The 15,327-nt window shown below is 36.3% G+C and overlaps 5 non-coding genes across 5 annotated transcripts; 2 read left to right on the top strand and 3 right to left on the bottom strand.

Annotated features, from left to right (window-relative positions):
- Nucleotides 1–7,061: 7,061 nt before the first annotated feature.
- On the bottom strand, nt 7,062–7,133 carry Trnap-agg (transfer RNA proline (anticodon AGG)). The gene has a single exon. It is a non-coding gene; the product is annotated as a tRNA-Pro (tRNA).
- An 884-nt stretch (nt 7,134–8,017) lies between these two features.
- On the top strand, nt 8,018–8,089 carry Trnap-cgg (transfer RNA proline (anticodon CGG)). Its single transcript has one exon. It is a non-coding gene; the product is annotated as a tRNA-Pro (tRNA).
- Nucleotides 8,090–9,758: 1,669 nt separating this feature from the next.
- Nucleotides 9,759–9,830, bottom strand: Trnap-ugg (transfer RNA proline (anticodon UGG)). The gene has a single exon. It is a non-coding gene; the product is annotated as a tRNA-Pro (tRNA).
- A 530-nt stretch (nt 9,831–10,360) lies between these two features.
- Nucleotides 10,361–10,432, top strand: Trnap-agg (transfer RNA proline (anticodon AGG)). Its single transcript has one exon. It is a non-coding gene; the product is annotated as a tRNA-Pro (tRNA).
- Nucleotides 10,433–14,681: 4,249 nt separating this feature from the next.
- Trnap-cgg (transfer RNA proline (anticodon CGG)) lies at nt 14,682–14,753 on the bottom strand. Its single transcript has one exon. It is a non-coding gene; the product is annotated as a tRNA-Pro (tRNA).
- Nucleotides 14,754–15,327: the final 574 nt, after the last annotated feature.

Raw genomic sequence — 15,327 nt, 5'->3', positions numbered from 1 at the left:
TTGGGGACTGTTAGTAGCGTGGTTACGTCCCTTGATGTAAGGTTTTGTACTTTTCAAGGATAAGGTCAGTTTATGTATACGGACGCACGTCACAAAGCCACTTAAAGGAATTTAACATCCATTGTGTGTCTGGCAGGACATTAATGTGATAATGGGATGATAATGATGTTGTTCCAAATATGAACCAACGTGTTAGTGTTTTGGACATGGATACAGGGAACGGTTACTCCATCCGATAGTATGATATTGATTTGGTACATGACACTGTGTATATGTGTCTGTAACGTAAAGATCTTATAAAGTACATGGTTTTGACTCTACAAACAAGTTCTATTTGGACAAGGGTACGACTGGTTTGGCGAGATTGAGAACCAATAATGATCTCTGTTGGAGGAAAATCACTAAATACTTTACCCAATACTAACACAGCTCACTCATATCTAAAACAGGTCTAATCATAGATGGAAAGTGATAGGTCTTTCTAATAAGATAAACTATAATACCAAATATAGTGTTTGGTTCTACTTTAGGTTCTGGGAATTATCATAATGAGCTGTTAAGGTTCAAAATGTAGGGCAATCATTTTAGACGTAGATGTATTGTTGGTATGGTTACCAAGGTTGGCGTGGTGTACAGTTAAATGCCTACCCAATATATACATTATGTTTACCCTTACGACTGGTCTTGTTCTTATTGTACATCTCCGGCAGTCTTCGTGTCCATCTTTCTTTTGTTCATATTTAGCCCTAGTTTCATAGAATTTGAATTTGAAATGGGATTCCATTGACACATTGGTATTTTCTTTGTTGTTTTTTTACTTTAATCTGTCACACAAAAAAGTTTTAGTGATTAAAGAGTGTTAATATCTGTGTCTGTGGATCGATAATCTAGTGATAACTAAATTTCACATTGTGATTATGACCTATGAAGGTTTTATTTACCGCCCAGTTCGTAATGAAATGGAGTTTGCCTATTGCTTATTCAGTTTTAAAAATAATACATTGAGTTGAGAATTATAAATCAATGAAAGTTTAAAATCCAAGGAGAAAAGATACTTTTTCTTTGTGTTACATGAAGCTGGGTGTATTTGATGCTCGTTAGTTTGCATGTTGGTTCCGTCACTGTATATCTTGTTCTCATTTGAGAAAGTAATATCACTTACTTGGATTGACCAAGGTTTGCATGGCGGGTGTTGTCGATGAAGCAAAAGATGCTTACTCTTCCGGAACACCTGGTCGTATTCTCCTTGTACTCTTTCTTTTGTCAATATTTTGCTCAAGTTTTATGGAGTTTAAGTTTGAATTATGATTATGTTACCATGTTGGTATTTTCTTGCTTTATTACTTATAGAGAATCATTAATTATAGAGTGTATTATGGTAATTTTACACAAATACTGCTGACATGTCGGTTATTTCCGCTGGTTGTTTCTAACTTAACATATGGAGGCTCGTGCAAATAAATTCACAATTTTGAAGTCATTACAAAAGACACAAGTAAGTAGAACCTTTTTGATACAAACTTGGAATTAGGTACAGTAAGAAATTAAACTGCATCATAAAGGTGTTCTTCTTGGACTCATCAGTAATGATGCTAGGCGACTGAGTGAAATCCAAAGTTTCCTAATTTTCACATGTTGTTTAACCTTACGTAATATAAAAATGATTAATTCCATTTGCTGTTATTTTATTTAGATAGTAGCACGATACTTCACAAAGATAAAATGTTCAATCCAATATCAAAGGTTTAGAAAATGCTGTCGACAGCTGCAAAAAAAATTAACAGAGTTTAGAGAAAAGCACGTGGATCAAGATTTTCGTGGGTCTTCGTGTAAATATGATTTTTGTATGACTCTCGTTTAATCGATATTCAGAATACCGGGCTTGTCTCTCATCATCACCTCAATGTATCTAAGCTTTATCTTTGTTGTGGATATTTTGTATTGATTGTCTCAAAGCATACCAGAAAAAACAGAACAAATAAACAACATAAGCTGCTTTTAAATTTAAAACAGATATGAATCAAGTACCTATAGCTATTGATGATGCTGCATTAGAAACAAGGGAACAAACCGTGAGAGAAACAATAACGCTATATAGATATTGCATCAGAAACAATAACGCTATATAGATATTGCATCTGAGGATCAGTCCTCGGTTGATCTTAAGTCATAATGTTGTTTTTTATTTTCATATTTAGCCCAGTACACCAGTAAAAGTAAATGAATTCATATATAAACCTACACTAAACACGTTAGTGATAATTCAAAGTACATTAAAAGAGGCGTTACTTTTACACGTGGGAATAACAGTTAAAACTCTGTTTACGTGGTGACCACATAGGACACAGTGATCAGATCGATAACAACGTCTCACAGTGCTAATTCTGATGCCATTTTATAACTTACTCCTACACTGGGCTACCATAGACAGAAAGAACAACGAGGACAAATTTATGTCAATATTGACAAAAAACATCATTCTGTACTTTACCGTTAACAGGCATATAAAATCTATTCAGCGGAAAATTGAGATTGTTTCCAATCCAATCCGAGGAGCCTCTTATACTAACATACACATGTCTCAGATAATCCATTGTGACAGTCGAGTCTCACACACGAACTCCCCCTTAGTGTCTTCCCTCTATCCAAGTCCTTTGAAACTCGGATGATTTGTTCTGAACAAGGGATAAGCTTACACAGCGACCCTTATATGTAAAAAATGAATCGAGAGAAACGCACAGATGCCCCGGATGAGAAAATCTCGTCTGCTTCATCGACAACATATATAACCGCGGCTCATCGATCTGGATAACTGTGTGATTCTCGATTTTGGGAGAGAGAGGTCCCGTGTTCGAATCCTGGGCGAAGCCTATAAGCATTTAAAATCTTACCATCAAGATAATCATTACGAAGTTTACAATTTCAAAGTTACATTTGATTTTTCTTGTCCACAGACGACTCCGATAACAACAGAGATTTCAGGCATCATGATAATCTAGAAAAAAAATTCTGTTAAGATGAAAATTAGAGACATCACAATTTTGTTTTCGCGATGAAATATTTTGTCCACTTTACATACCATGGGAATTATATTAGGGAAGAAAAAATGGGGCCCGTCTGGATAGGAACCCGAGACCTCTCGCACCCTAATCATACCCCTTAGATCAGCGAACCGTTGCTAAGAAGTGTAAAACAATATGTTTTGATTAAAAGTGATTAATAAGTCAACATCTATGTAAAGACCATCGACTTAACTGGTCGACAAAATTGGTCAATATGCCTTACTATCTCGTACACTACATACGTCAGCGCTAGTACGTACACACCGGTCATCTGTCTGACGAAGGTGACCGCGTAGTCATGGAAACGTCCCACTCTATTATTCTACTGATTGTGTTATAAGAAGTTTTATTCCATTGACTCAAATGTAGATATTGGAGCTGTATATTGATTTAAACTTTATTTTATTTGGCAATTACATTTCATTAAATACATACATTTTGAACAGACAGGATTCAGAAAGAAGTTAACAAGCTTATGTTAATCTGTTTCCTTAAAAATAAAAAGCAGGCAACGACTGATCGAATTAGGGAAAGGGACAGGAAGAACAGTTATAGGAGAGAGAAAGGAAGTAAGGAAAGTGGATAGAATGAGTATATTGTGTAAGATAGACAAATGCAGATGATAAGGAATACAAATTCCATTATAACATAAGGGTATCTTTGCAAATGTTAATTATGTAAACCTGTAGTAATACAAACTACTGTACTGTTAATTAATGTTTTAATACAGACAAGGTTTAGCGTTTATATCAGGGGTAAAGTAAAGTAGTATTGGCAGTATCTCTCTCCTAATTCTAAAAACGTTTGGAGTGTAATATGTAAGTTTGGACACTATCAGATATAGCTTCATTTTCTGCAAGTGGTAATAATGTATCGCCAAAAAGAGGAAGGTCAACAGAATCAACGGGAAGAAGACGAGAAAGAAAATGATGTCTATATCTTGTATGATTAGAACATGAGATGAGGAAATGCTCAGTTGTTTCGTTTCCCATACCACAATCACAAATAGGACTTGCAACTAGATTTTTACTGAAAAGGTGGTCCTTAAGTGAACTACATTGCATAGTCTGGAATTTGTCCTAGTCTAGAACCATTAAAGAAATAAGTCGGAATATTGGATGTAAGGCCATTTAAATAATTCTTCAGTGTGTAAAGGGGTGGTTTATCTTTAACATAAACAGGTAGGGAATTCCAGAGATTTACAGCCGAAGGAAGAAAAGAGTCTTTGTATAACTATGTTCTACATGCAACTGGACGGAAGTTCGCTGCGTCTCTAGTGTTATGATTATGCAGGTCGGATTGACGAAGGGGAAGAAAATCAGTAAGGAATGAGGGTGATAAACCGTGAACTATTTTATGAAATTGGATAATTTTGCTGTTTTGCGTCTGGTAGAAAGACTAACCCAACCAGTCTCTTTATAAAGTATATTTATACTTGTAAGCTTGGTTTCCCCAGTTACGATTCTGGCCGCTTCTAGTTGAATACTTTCTAACATGTTTGACTGTTTTGTTGTTATATTATCTGTATATCATGTTTAGTACTGATAATGAAGTGACTCCAGTTTATACCTGATATATCAGTATACAAATATTAATATTAAAATTTCATTTCAGTTGTGGTGTCTATCAATACATGTATGTATAGTTGATTAAATCTATTGTATATTTGTTTTTACAAAGATAATTTTGGGAAGCGCCCAGGTACACACCATCGGCTCGTTGGTCTAGGGGTATGATTCTCGCTTTGGTCCCGGGTTCGAATCCCGGACGAGCCCGAAATACTTTTTTTAAAGAGAACCTTCTTGATAATCGCCATGAAAATCGAGACAATTAACTTAAAAAAAATCAGACGATAACTGACAATAAATTGAACATATAACTCGCCAGCCTTTCGGAAGGCATTTTTGCTTGATTGAACTGTAAAAATAATATCACCAATCAACAGCAACAATCTGGGTATATCATGTCTGCCATTACTTCAGTCAAAGTGTTGAATGTTTCCAAATCAGTGTATGTATATGTCTGTATATGATAACGTACTTATTATAAGAATAATCACATAGGATGAAAACAATATTAGTGTTATGTCCCTTACTCTGTTTAACATTTTCATGAATAACTACATCTAAAAGAGTATTCACAAACATACAAATTAGCTAATACGACACAATGTGCAGATAATACTAGTATTTGGATCACAAATCAATTTAATACGATTAACGGTTACACCATCTAGACAGTTTACATTTATCAGTTTCTATACCTGTTAGAATTGCTTTGATGTGTAACAAATCAATTACCATTGTTCTCAAGCATATGTTTTCAGGGTGACACTCGAGCTCTCCCCTGGTCAATGTTTTGTTATCTAATTATGTACCCGGGGCAATTAAGAGTTTAGTGTATGTGTTTCTTTATACCAGAAATGGTTTACTTATATACCCAGTTTCTTTACCTAGGGTAACACCTCTTTTGTGATATTAATATCTATTATCTACCTGTCTACATGTCAGTATAGACAATGGTCAGCTCTGTTTTATATATTCGTTTTGGAGACCTATCTGGTAGTTGGATTACCAACCAGCAAAGGGACAACACTACGGATTACCGAGTGTGATTAGAACTCTGCCGTTTCATTGGACTTATGAATTTTACTTAGTTGGACGTCCATCTATAAATTATATAATGTATATATATTGAAATACCAATATATACGGACTTAATTATCATCACTCTCCAAACTGTTATCATATTATGATTCACAAATCGAAAACGACAGCTTTGAAGAATAATAACCATCAGCACAAGCGAACTTTGAACTTCTTGGCTTGCGTTTCATCCCACAATATACCATACAAATTGGCAACCATAGAAGACAAATATTATTGTAATGTAAATACTATAATCTGTTGGTTCTAAAATTGGTATTAGAGTTGTCTCCCCTGACATATATAAACAGGAGTGTCCAACAGAACCAGTGAGTTATGTAAGACTTTTTTTCAGGCGAGTCTAGAACATCATTTCCAAAAGTTTGACGACTCCCATTACTATAAGGTATAAAGGGCCTGCAAAATTTGAGCGGTGAGGGAAAATCAAGCGTCCAGAACTCAAATATCCGAGTCAAAAAAAAATCACTGTAGTACACGTCCAAGGCCTGTTCAGCCAATAACAAAAAACCGCGTTACATCACCATTATCTTAGAATTAATTATTCATATGTAGCATATTACATGTCATCACAAATTACAATTTTATTTCATGATTTGAATGCCCGCCATGTTATAGAATATTGACGGATTAAAACAAGTACAATGTATATTTATATTTGTGATCGATCAAAGTGAAATTGTATTATATGGGTTTTACCCTGATGAGTATGTCTGGTGGTCCGTATGTTTCCACCTATTATATACTAGATACCGTCCTTACAATTACTGTTACAATAAACCGAAAAAAATCCAACGTAACATGCTTTCATTTCAACTGCTCTCTGAGATAATTTTCTTCCGTAGTCCAAAAATGTCTAAAAATTCACATTCTAATTAATGAAAGAAGATTCAGGATATTTGGAACAATCAGGAAAGTATCTCATTGCTTAACATTTTGGATTTTGCTTAAATCGCCAGTAATGATGTGTCCAGCTGATCCATATTTATAGGGAGAGGTAGAACAAGAACACATCCAAGGAAGAATTCCTATGTCATCCACGATAAGTTATTTCAATATTTGTCTTTAATTGAAAAGTTTGGAAACAGCCAACTTAGAGTAAAGCAGGAAAAGTTAAGGGTTTATAGGATTGTGTCATGTGTTGTTACTGACGTTAACAATATCTAACCTTTGTTTTGGACTGTCATCAATAGCAGAGTTGCAAACATTAGTGTCACACAAACAAATATTACAATAATACTTATTACGTATGCCATACACGGAGTTAGTATATAATCAATTATTTGTATTCCAAATGTAATTCAGATGATAGGAAAATAATAAACAAGTAAAAGTGGGGCTCGTCCGGGATTCGAACCCGGGACCTCTCGCACCCTAAGCGAGAATCATACCCCTAGACCAACGAGCCATACATAATATAAGAGGTCAACGTCTATATGTTCCGGAGTCAAAGAATACTCTCGACAGATAAAACTGTTCTGACTATTTTACTTCTGGTTTGTTGTATGTCTCCTTGATTCCGATACAAATGTCTACAGTTTATTTACAGTTTTCCCCACAACCATCATTCCCAAAATCCTCTTTTAATTAAAGGGGCTCCTCAGTCTAGGGAAATACTCTTGCTTTAGGTGCGAGAGGTCTCGGGTCCAAATCGCGGACGAGCCCGTGAACCTTTTTACAAGCGTCATGATAAACCAATATGAAAATCCAAAGACAGTAGACAAATTCTAAAGTGGTATTTTGAAAAAGAAATATTGCTATATTGATAATTCAAACTCAAATGCAGTAAACCTAGGGCAAAATAGGAGCAAAAGAAAGATTTACACACCGACTCATGAAAAACACAAGCAAAATAAAACTAGGTGTACCGGAAGAGTAAGCTTCTTCTGCTTAATCGACACGATTCGCCATGGAAATCTCGGTCAATCCAAGAAAGTGATGTCTCGTTCCTAAATGAGAAGCGGGACCTCTCGAACCCCCAAGGAGAATCATTCACATAGACGAATGGACCATTGATGAAGTATATTTTTATGAACCGTGAGGACATTGTCTCCATGGAGATCAGATTTCTTTAATGATTTTGCTATTGATAACGTAGATAGTCGTATACTTAAACTTCAGTTACATAGTCTCTATACTTGGCTTACCCCCACAGTTCAATACACAAGAACTTTTCTAAGCCTGTTGTATTATTCCCGATATAGATTTGAACGTATTATTCTACAGCTTTAAGATAAAAGGTCTACGTAAACTGTCTTGCTATAATTTCTACTTGATTCTAACGTATATGACGGCTCGTTGGTCTAGTGGTATGATTCTCGCTTCGGGTGCGAGAGGTCCCGGGTTCGACTCCCGGACGAGCCCTGTTTTTGTTATTTTCAATTGCTTTAGTCAGAAAAATTAGTCTAATAAATGATATGTAAGTATAAATTGCATTCATATAACTTAAATGATCGATTTTAAATCAAGGATCATGCTGTGTTTTAAATTGTTTATCAGTAAAGAATTACAGAATTTCGGCTGGTAAGCCAAGGTTTGGAGGCAGGACAGTGTAGAGAAACAACACACTAGAACGAGTCGGTTACCAAGGCAGAAGGTACATGTAGTGTGATATACGAAAAGAAAGACCTATACAGGAATGTAGAAATCTGACACGCGTTGTATCAGACACTCCCCAATATAAAGGTAAACACTATTTGACAAAATCTGTAAGAGTTCGTGTGATTGTTTCCTCAAACTACTACAGTATAGCGCATCACCTGTCCCAGATTTTTCCAGGTTTATTGTGCCTCGTTGACACGTTGATGTATTCCTTTTTCTCCCTCTCTACAGGACGTAATGTTGCCTTCAGTTTACATTGACTTCTGCTTTTATCAGCCACTTTGATTTATTCTTTTTGTATGGAAACGGAATTTGATTTACTGTCGCATGTACTCAAATGAAAAAATACACTTATTTTTCAATTATGTATTAAATACGACAAGGTACTTTATCTGGGGAAATGGTGTTAACATTAGCATTATTAATGAAAGACTTCAGGCAGCAGTACACAGTTTCTCGGTGTGGAAATGAGTGGTATTATTATTCACTAGATTACCCCATTATAAAGGTTTTGATTAAAATTAAAAAAAAATACTTGCTGAAATTGTTATCGTCATGTTAAAGTGGACAATGTAGGGTTTAATATTCTTCAGAAAAATACTTTTCTGTTGTATTGGAGATTATTATTGTGGCAGTTTCGAATCTGTGTCTACACACTGAAAACAATCTTGTTATTTACACGTGGTCATGTCGTGAAAGCGTTCCGAGGTGGAATTTGATAAAATCAAGTAATTGTTACCATAACAGTGTTGTTACTTTTACGACAGGAGTTCACAAATGAATTCCTTCCATAAAGTTGTAGTGTTAGGTTGGAATAATTAATTAGGGGAAAAGATAAGGTTAGTCCAAATTAACTGTTTCCTGCTACCTCGCTTTCAAAAATATCTCTTCCAAGAAAATATACAATTTCGGCCGACACTAAGATAATTAAAGAATTAAAGAAATCCCCTTTCTCTCACAACTATTTATAACACTTGATATATATTGGAAACATAACAGATTGTTCACTTCTGTGTAATTTGTACAATCCATTTATATCACAGGTGTAGACACTGGTGGTGAGCTTTATCGACAAAGGTCTACTGCACCAAGTGTGCCACGTTCCAATTTCTGTGGATACTGGCAGGGTTTTCACTTGTATTAGAAGTTATTTTGAAATGATTTCAGACGCTAGAGTTAGTGGCAGTCTGGTTTTAGTTGTCTACTAACTGAACTCTATTTACAGTGATTTCATCATCCGTGAACGTTCTAGTGACAGTAGGCCTAAAGTTAGAGAACTGACCAACACTTGTACACCAATAGTGGTCGTCACATTTAATACATTGACAAATGTACGTTACTGAAAGGAACAAAAGGTTGGTGACTTCGGAATTATCTATTTTTTTTCTTCTCGATTTTTTTCAAGTTAATTATATAAAAACAAAACACTAACGGGCTCGTCCGGGATTCGAACCCGGGACCTCTCGCACCCAAAGCGAGAATCATACCCCTAGACCAACGAGCCATTGCTAAAAGGCGTAAAAAAAATTATAAAAATCCCTCGATAGTTTAAAAAAAATGATGGTATCTTCGAGTCTAAATTAAAAGCAAAGAACCAGCATGCATTCCCGATAACAAAACCACTTCCTTAAATATCAATGTAATAAACTTGTCGAGGGATTGTTTGAAAACGATACTACCATTCTGCCTGTTCACAAAACACTAGATTTACTCGATAACAAGGAAACATTACATTCACACATTAGATAAACAGGATTCGGTATTTTCAGGTTACTGTGCAGAGCTATCAATCACAGATCGGGGTTTTCTTCTAGTTTAAATACATAATGTATATGCCACGTGTATCACTGCGAGATGAACACACAACCAGACAGTGGTATTACAGGGATATTTTATCTATCAGGAGCCACGTCATCAATACTCAGACATAACACGTGACTATCTACCTTATCAATAGCTCAGGCAGTAGGTAAATTGTCTTATCTCTACGTACAAGTTGAGAAACCTCCCTTGCAAAGAAAATAGTTTGAACATGGCTCGTTGGTCTAGGGGTATGATTCTCGCTTAGGGTGCGAGAGGTCCCGGGTTCGAATCCCGGACGAGCCCCACTTTTTCTTTTCCGACATAAAATTTTCCACAACCTGTTAGAAGAAATTTCATGATACAAAGGTACTTCAGAAAAGTCTTCGGTCTGTACAGCAATGCATTCAACTCAAAGTCTGTTACTCGCTTAAAGAATCCGTTTTGGTTTGGTAGCAACAGACATGAATTGTGATGATTGCACATTTTATAAAAGGATTAGAAGAACTTTTACGGGTAAAATAGGCATGCTTGAAACAAAGACTTGGTTTGCAAAAGATTTGGTAAAGTTCTGAGCATGTCGAAAGTGATGCTCATCCGGGACTCGAACCGGCACTTGGGACGGGGTGTATGTAAACGGTGATCGGGATTCAAACCCGGAATTGGACGGGGTATGTGGAAACGGTGATTGGGATTCAAACCCGGAACTTGGGACGGGTATGTGTAAACGGTGATCGGGATTCAAACGCGGAACTTGGGACGGGGTATGTTTAAACGGTAACCGGGTTTCGAACCCGGAACTTGGATGGGATATGTTTAATCGGTGATCAATATCTAAGAAGTTTTGTTTATCAAATATGTAACTTGGGTGGGTCCCGGGTCATTTCCTATTCAAGGATAACCAACGCTGCTACTGGCATGTTCAGATGTCTTTATCATATCCATTACAGAACAAACTGATTTATGAACCAGGCTATGAGCAACATATAAATCAAGTGATTTCATCATCCTAGAGTGTTCTCTGACGTGTATGGCTAGTTGGTCTATGGATATGATTCTCGCTTAGGGTTCGAATTCTGGACGAGTCCGACTTTTTCTTCTCTCTGTTATTTTCCAATCATATCTACACACAAGAACTTTTTCAAACTTACATGTACCTGTTTAAAGATTTATCCTACAGATAAAACATTTTCCTAAAATATCTTGGTATAATTTTCACTTATAGATATAGATTCCGTAAAGATATGATTAACCAAACTTGAAAACTTGCCATTATAATTGTTTAAGCGGGTGGTTGGTCTAGTTGTGCGATTCCAGCAAGAGGACACTGGTGCAACTCCGGGATAAGACCAATTTGGTGTTATTTCCAATAGGTTTAGTTAGTAAGGATACTTAATACACGACATACAGGACATACAAGGTTCTCTATGTGGAGAAGCTGTCCATAGATTTGCATTCTACATTACTTAAATCGATTACTCTTAAACGCTTTTAGACATGAACGACTGGGGAGATTTTGACCACATTTGGTTAAAAGCATCTTGGGGGAAAACGGGCTGATTTTTGTATATAAGGTGGGTCTAACCCCCTGAGGCCTTGAGACGCAGCCGCATAGGGGAAATAGAGCAAATTATTCAGTAAAATCCTTTCTGCAGGGATGTTAGGATTGTCTCCCTTGGGACAAAAAGGACAGGGCTCAATAAGGGAATATGACATTCTTTCAAATTTTCCTTCTGTACGAATGTCAGTACGATGTTCCAGTAGGCATCTGCCATGTCAATTTATGTAAGTAATGTCACGTTCTCAATGAGAACAAGGTATACAACAACGCAACCAAAAGGCAAACTAACGAGCATCTCAATGAGATCAGTATGACGACCGTAAATCTTCCATCAAATTCCAAATCTTAAAACCCTGTTTTATATGTATGCCTGTGTGACATTGGGAACAGGTCTATGAATATTGAATCAAATACGGTATGTAAACACCATGTGTTGGGAATTCAATCCCGAAACGAAAATTCGCAATAGGGAAATGGAATTCATCAGGTTTATTACACAGCTTTGTGAAAGCTGTCCTTGATGGTTTCGTTGTAGGAAAAAACAAATCACCCCTCCCGATCATAATATACCGGCAATGAGCGAATCATTCATAGAACAACACAACACTGAAGCAGAATCTTGGCCAGGGGACAGAACTCAAACCCTCTTTAACAGGAGCGAACGCTCTTTTAAATGCCAACAAGAGTTGGTAGTGTCATAATGAAATGATATGATAATGAAATGGGGTTAACAGGTACAATGCCTACGCTCTACTTGCAGGGTCGTCATTGAGATAATGATCACGACGTGTAGCTCCACATATATCTTGTTAGAGATTAAACAGTTTACCACCATGTCTATCCAGGGAATTTCGTATATCTGACCTTGGCACTAAAATAGCGGATATGATTTGCTGCCAATCGAATTAACTGTAAGTGATCTCTAAACAATACCAGTCGTGAGCTTGCCGCTTCCTGAAGAATCATCTGGATTTTTTCTGGTAGTTCCTTCGGTGAACTCCTGAAGTCTGTGACCGATCATTATAAACAGCGCGTGTATTAGTACCAGAATCTACATACGTCTGATAATCAACCATGATAAGGTTCAAATGTTACATGTGTAAATTCTCTCCTTGATCATATCAATATTGTATGTATTGTTTGAAGATTGAAGATAACATAGAAACATCAGTATCGATGTAGCAACTCAAGACCAATTATTCCCGATAAAACATTTCCATTTTGTTTTGTTTCAATCTATGCTTTCGAAAGAGCGGCTCGTTGGTCTAGGTATTTGATTTTCGCTTTGGGTGAGAGAGATCCCGGGTTCGAATCCCGGACGAGCCCGTAAATCTTTTTGCTATGATATTCTTGATAATCAACATGAAAATCGAGACAAAATCTACAAGACAATTAATCCCCAAGAATATTTTGAGGGGAGGGGGGGATCTGTGAAAATATCGATATATTTTCCAGTATTCATTCATTATCTGACTCTACTGTATCTCATTCTTAATTTGTATTGAAAGGTGGTTTTCACGAGTATGAATTTAGGTACACTCTACAGAAAAACAGTGAAAACAATCACAAAAAAATTCTCAATGTTTAAAACACATTATTTGACAGAATATTTTATAAGGAGAATTGTATCATAAACGTATCTTAACCTATAATCACTACGACGTATGTATTTATCTTGTGTGTTATGTTTACGATCACTATAGGTGTAAGTATTAATCTATTTTATCTAATTTTTCGCCTACTGTCACGAAAATGTTCAAGGACGGTGAAATCACAGGAAGCATATATCATACCGTAGATCAAAATAAGACATAGAAACATTTGTCCTATTTTAAAGAGAAGGGGATGCTTTCCTTAATCCAATCTTTAATTAAGTTAAGATTATGTTTTTTTTTCTTTCCTTTTTTATGGAAAAGAGGCATTTGTGAAACCGAGCTTTTGTGTTTAACAGTATAATGTAAATCTAGACTCAGTACGCCAAGAAAAAACCTTGTCGTGACCGTAAGATTGATTAAAAACTTTGTTGTTTTCTTTTACAACCAGTGAGAAGGCAAATTAAAACTCCAGAGCAATATAAATATGCAAACATACGTCGCTGCAGTATTGAAGAATGTACAAAAGTCACGCAAGTGAATAGCGTTTTTTTTATATACAATTTGAGATAAAACACGGTAGAGCCAAACAATGAATTAAACTGCATCTGACAGCTGTTCCGTCTTTGTATGACACTGTAGAAACAGACGTACCATTTGGCAAATAGAAAACCTACCCACGCGTTAAATACTATACACACTATTGCAGACGTTGTGAAATTGTAATTGCTTTCGTGTTGCCGATTTTCTCTAGACAAGACCTTAGACACTTGTAAATATTCTAGTTTTCAATGTTTTCTCATATCGTTCTTCCTCCCGGACGCAAACATAAAATATTTTCAAATTATCGATTACTTTAATGTATCTCACTCCAACGTTTGTTTTCTACCCCTATTATTTGACTGCGTCCCTACCGAATCTTAGAACATGTCATACGGTCATGATCCATGTGTTATGAAACTGTCCTTGCACATATGTATTCATATCTTTACATACACGCAGGATATATCAACCTATTATAAAGGTAACCCCATTAACAAGTGTTTATGAGAACATCCTATCCTTGTTCCAACAATAATAGTGGACACAGCATTATGATCAGTGTCTACAGCCTGTACCATTTATATTATATCATACAAGTTCCCCTGAAACATTGTGATAGCCCCTGCGAGTATCGACCTTTCCTTTTCCCCTGCTGCTACAATCTCTTAGTCTGGGACCGTTCTCCAACTCCTACCTATATCTATAGCTTAAATGATTGGTTACGAAAGACAAGAACGTCAATGGTACATTATAATCGTTCCTGTTCTAATGTATCAATTGCCAAAATCCACCCCATTGAGTGCCCCATGTAGTACTCACCTTGACAAGTTTGATAAAATTGCAAAATGTTTCAAACGTTGGGCTCGTCCGGGAGTCGAACCCGGGACCTCTCGCACCCGAAGCGAGAATCATACCACTAGACCAACGAGCCGCAGTATTTCCGTAATACTGTTTTTATATGATGTAGGTGAAAAATTATATCGATGGAAAAAGCCGGTTTTGTCCTTGATTTGAACCCTGGACCTCTGATGTCTTGTGCGAGAATTTCAGAACAAACCTTATATAACTATCAGCCCTTGTTGGCGTTGAAAGATGATATTACAAAAAGAATATCTTCAGGCTCGTCCGGGATTCGAACCCGGGACCTCTCGTACCCAAAGCAAGAATTAATCCTCAGAACAACGAGTCGATATATGTCATCATCGATATTTGAACATTCGACAAGATAAACTCGGCACTATGTAGACCTACCTAGATTAGTCATTGGGAAGGAATTTTTATTTTATCTTTATTTCACCTTGACACTTGAGACACCTTTTCTACAATAAAAAATTCTTTTCGATTTTAATTGATCTCACATTTAAAAACTTCCCTTCAAATCAGTTATACGAAAATGAATCTGACTTTCAGGATTGTTTTACCGATCTACGTAAAGAGACAATACAGCTGTTTACAGTTGAAATCATCTGAACGGGAAACATTTATCATTACAATACGTTCATAAT

Source organism: Ylistrum balloti, unplaced genomic scaffold (genome assembly GCF_031769215.1).
Source record: "Ylistrum balloti isolate Yb309-2 unplaced genomic scaffold, AGI_CSIRO_Ybal_v1 Utg370872, whole genome shotgun sequence".
NCBI lineage: Eukaryota > Metazoa > Mollusca > Bivalvia > Pectinida > Pectinidae > Ylistrum > Ylistrum balloti.
Note: the sequence above shows the minus strand (reverse complement) of the source record. Positions and strands in the feature narration are given on the sequence as shown.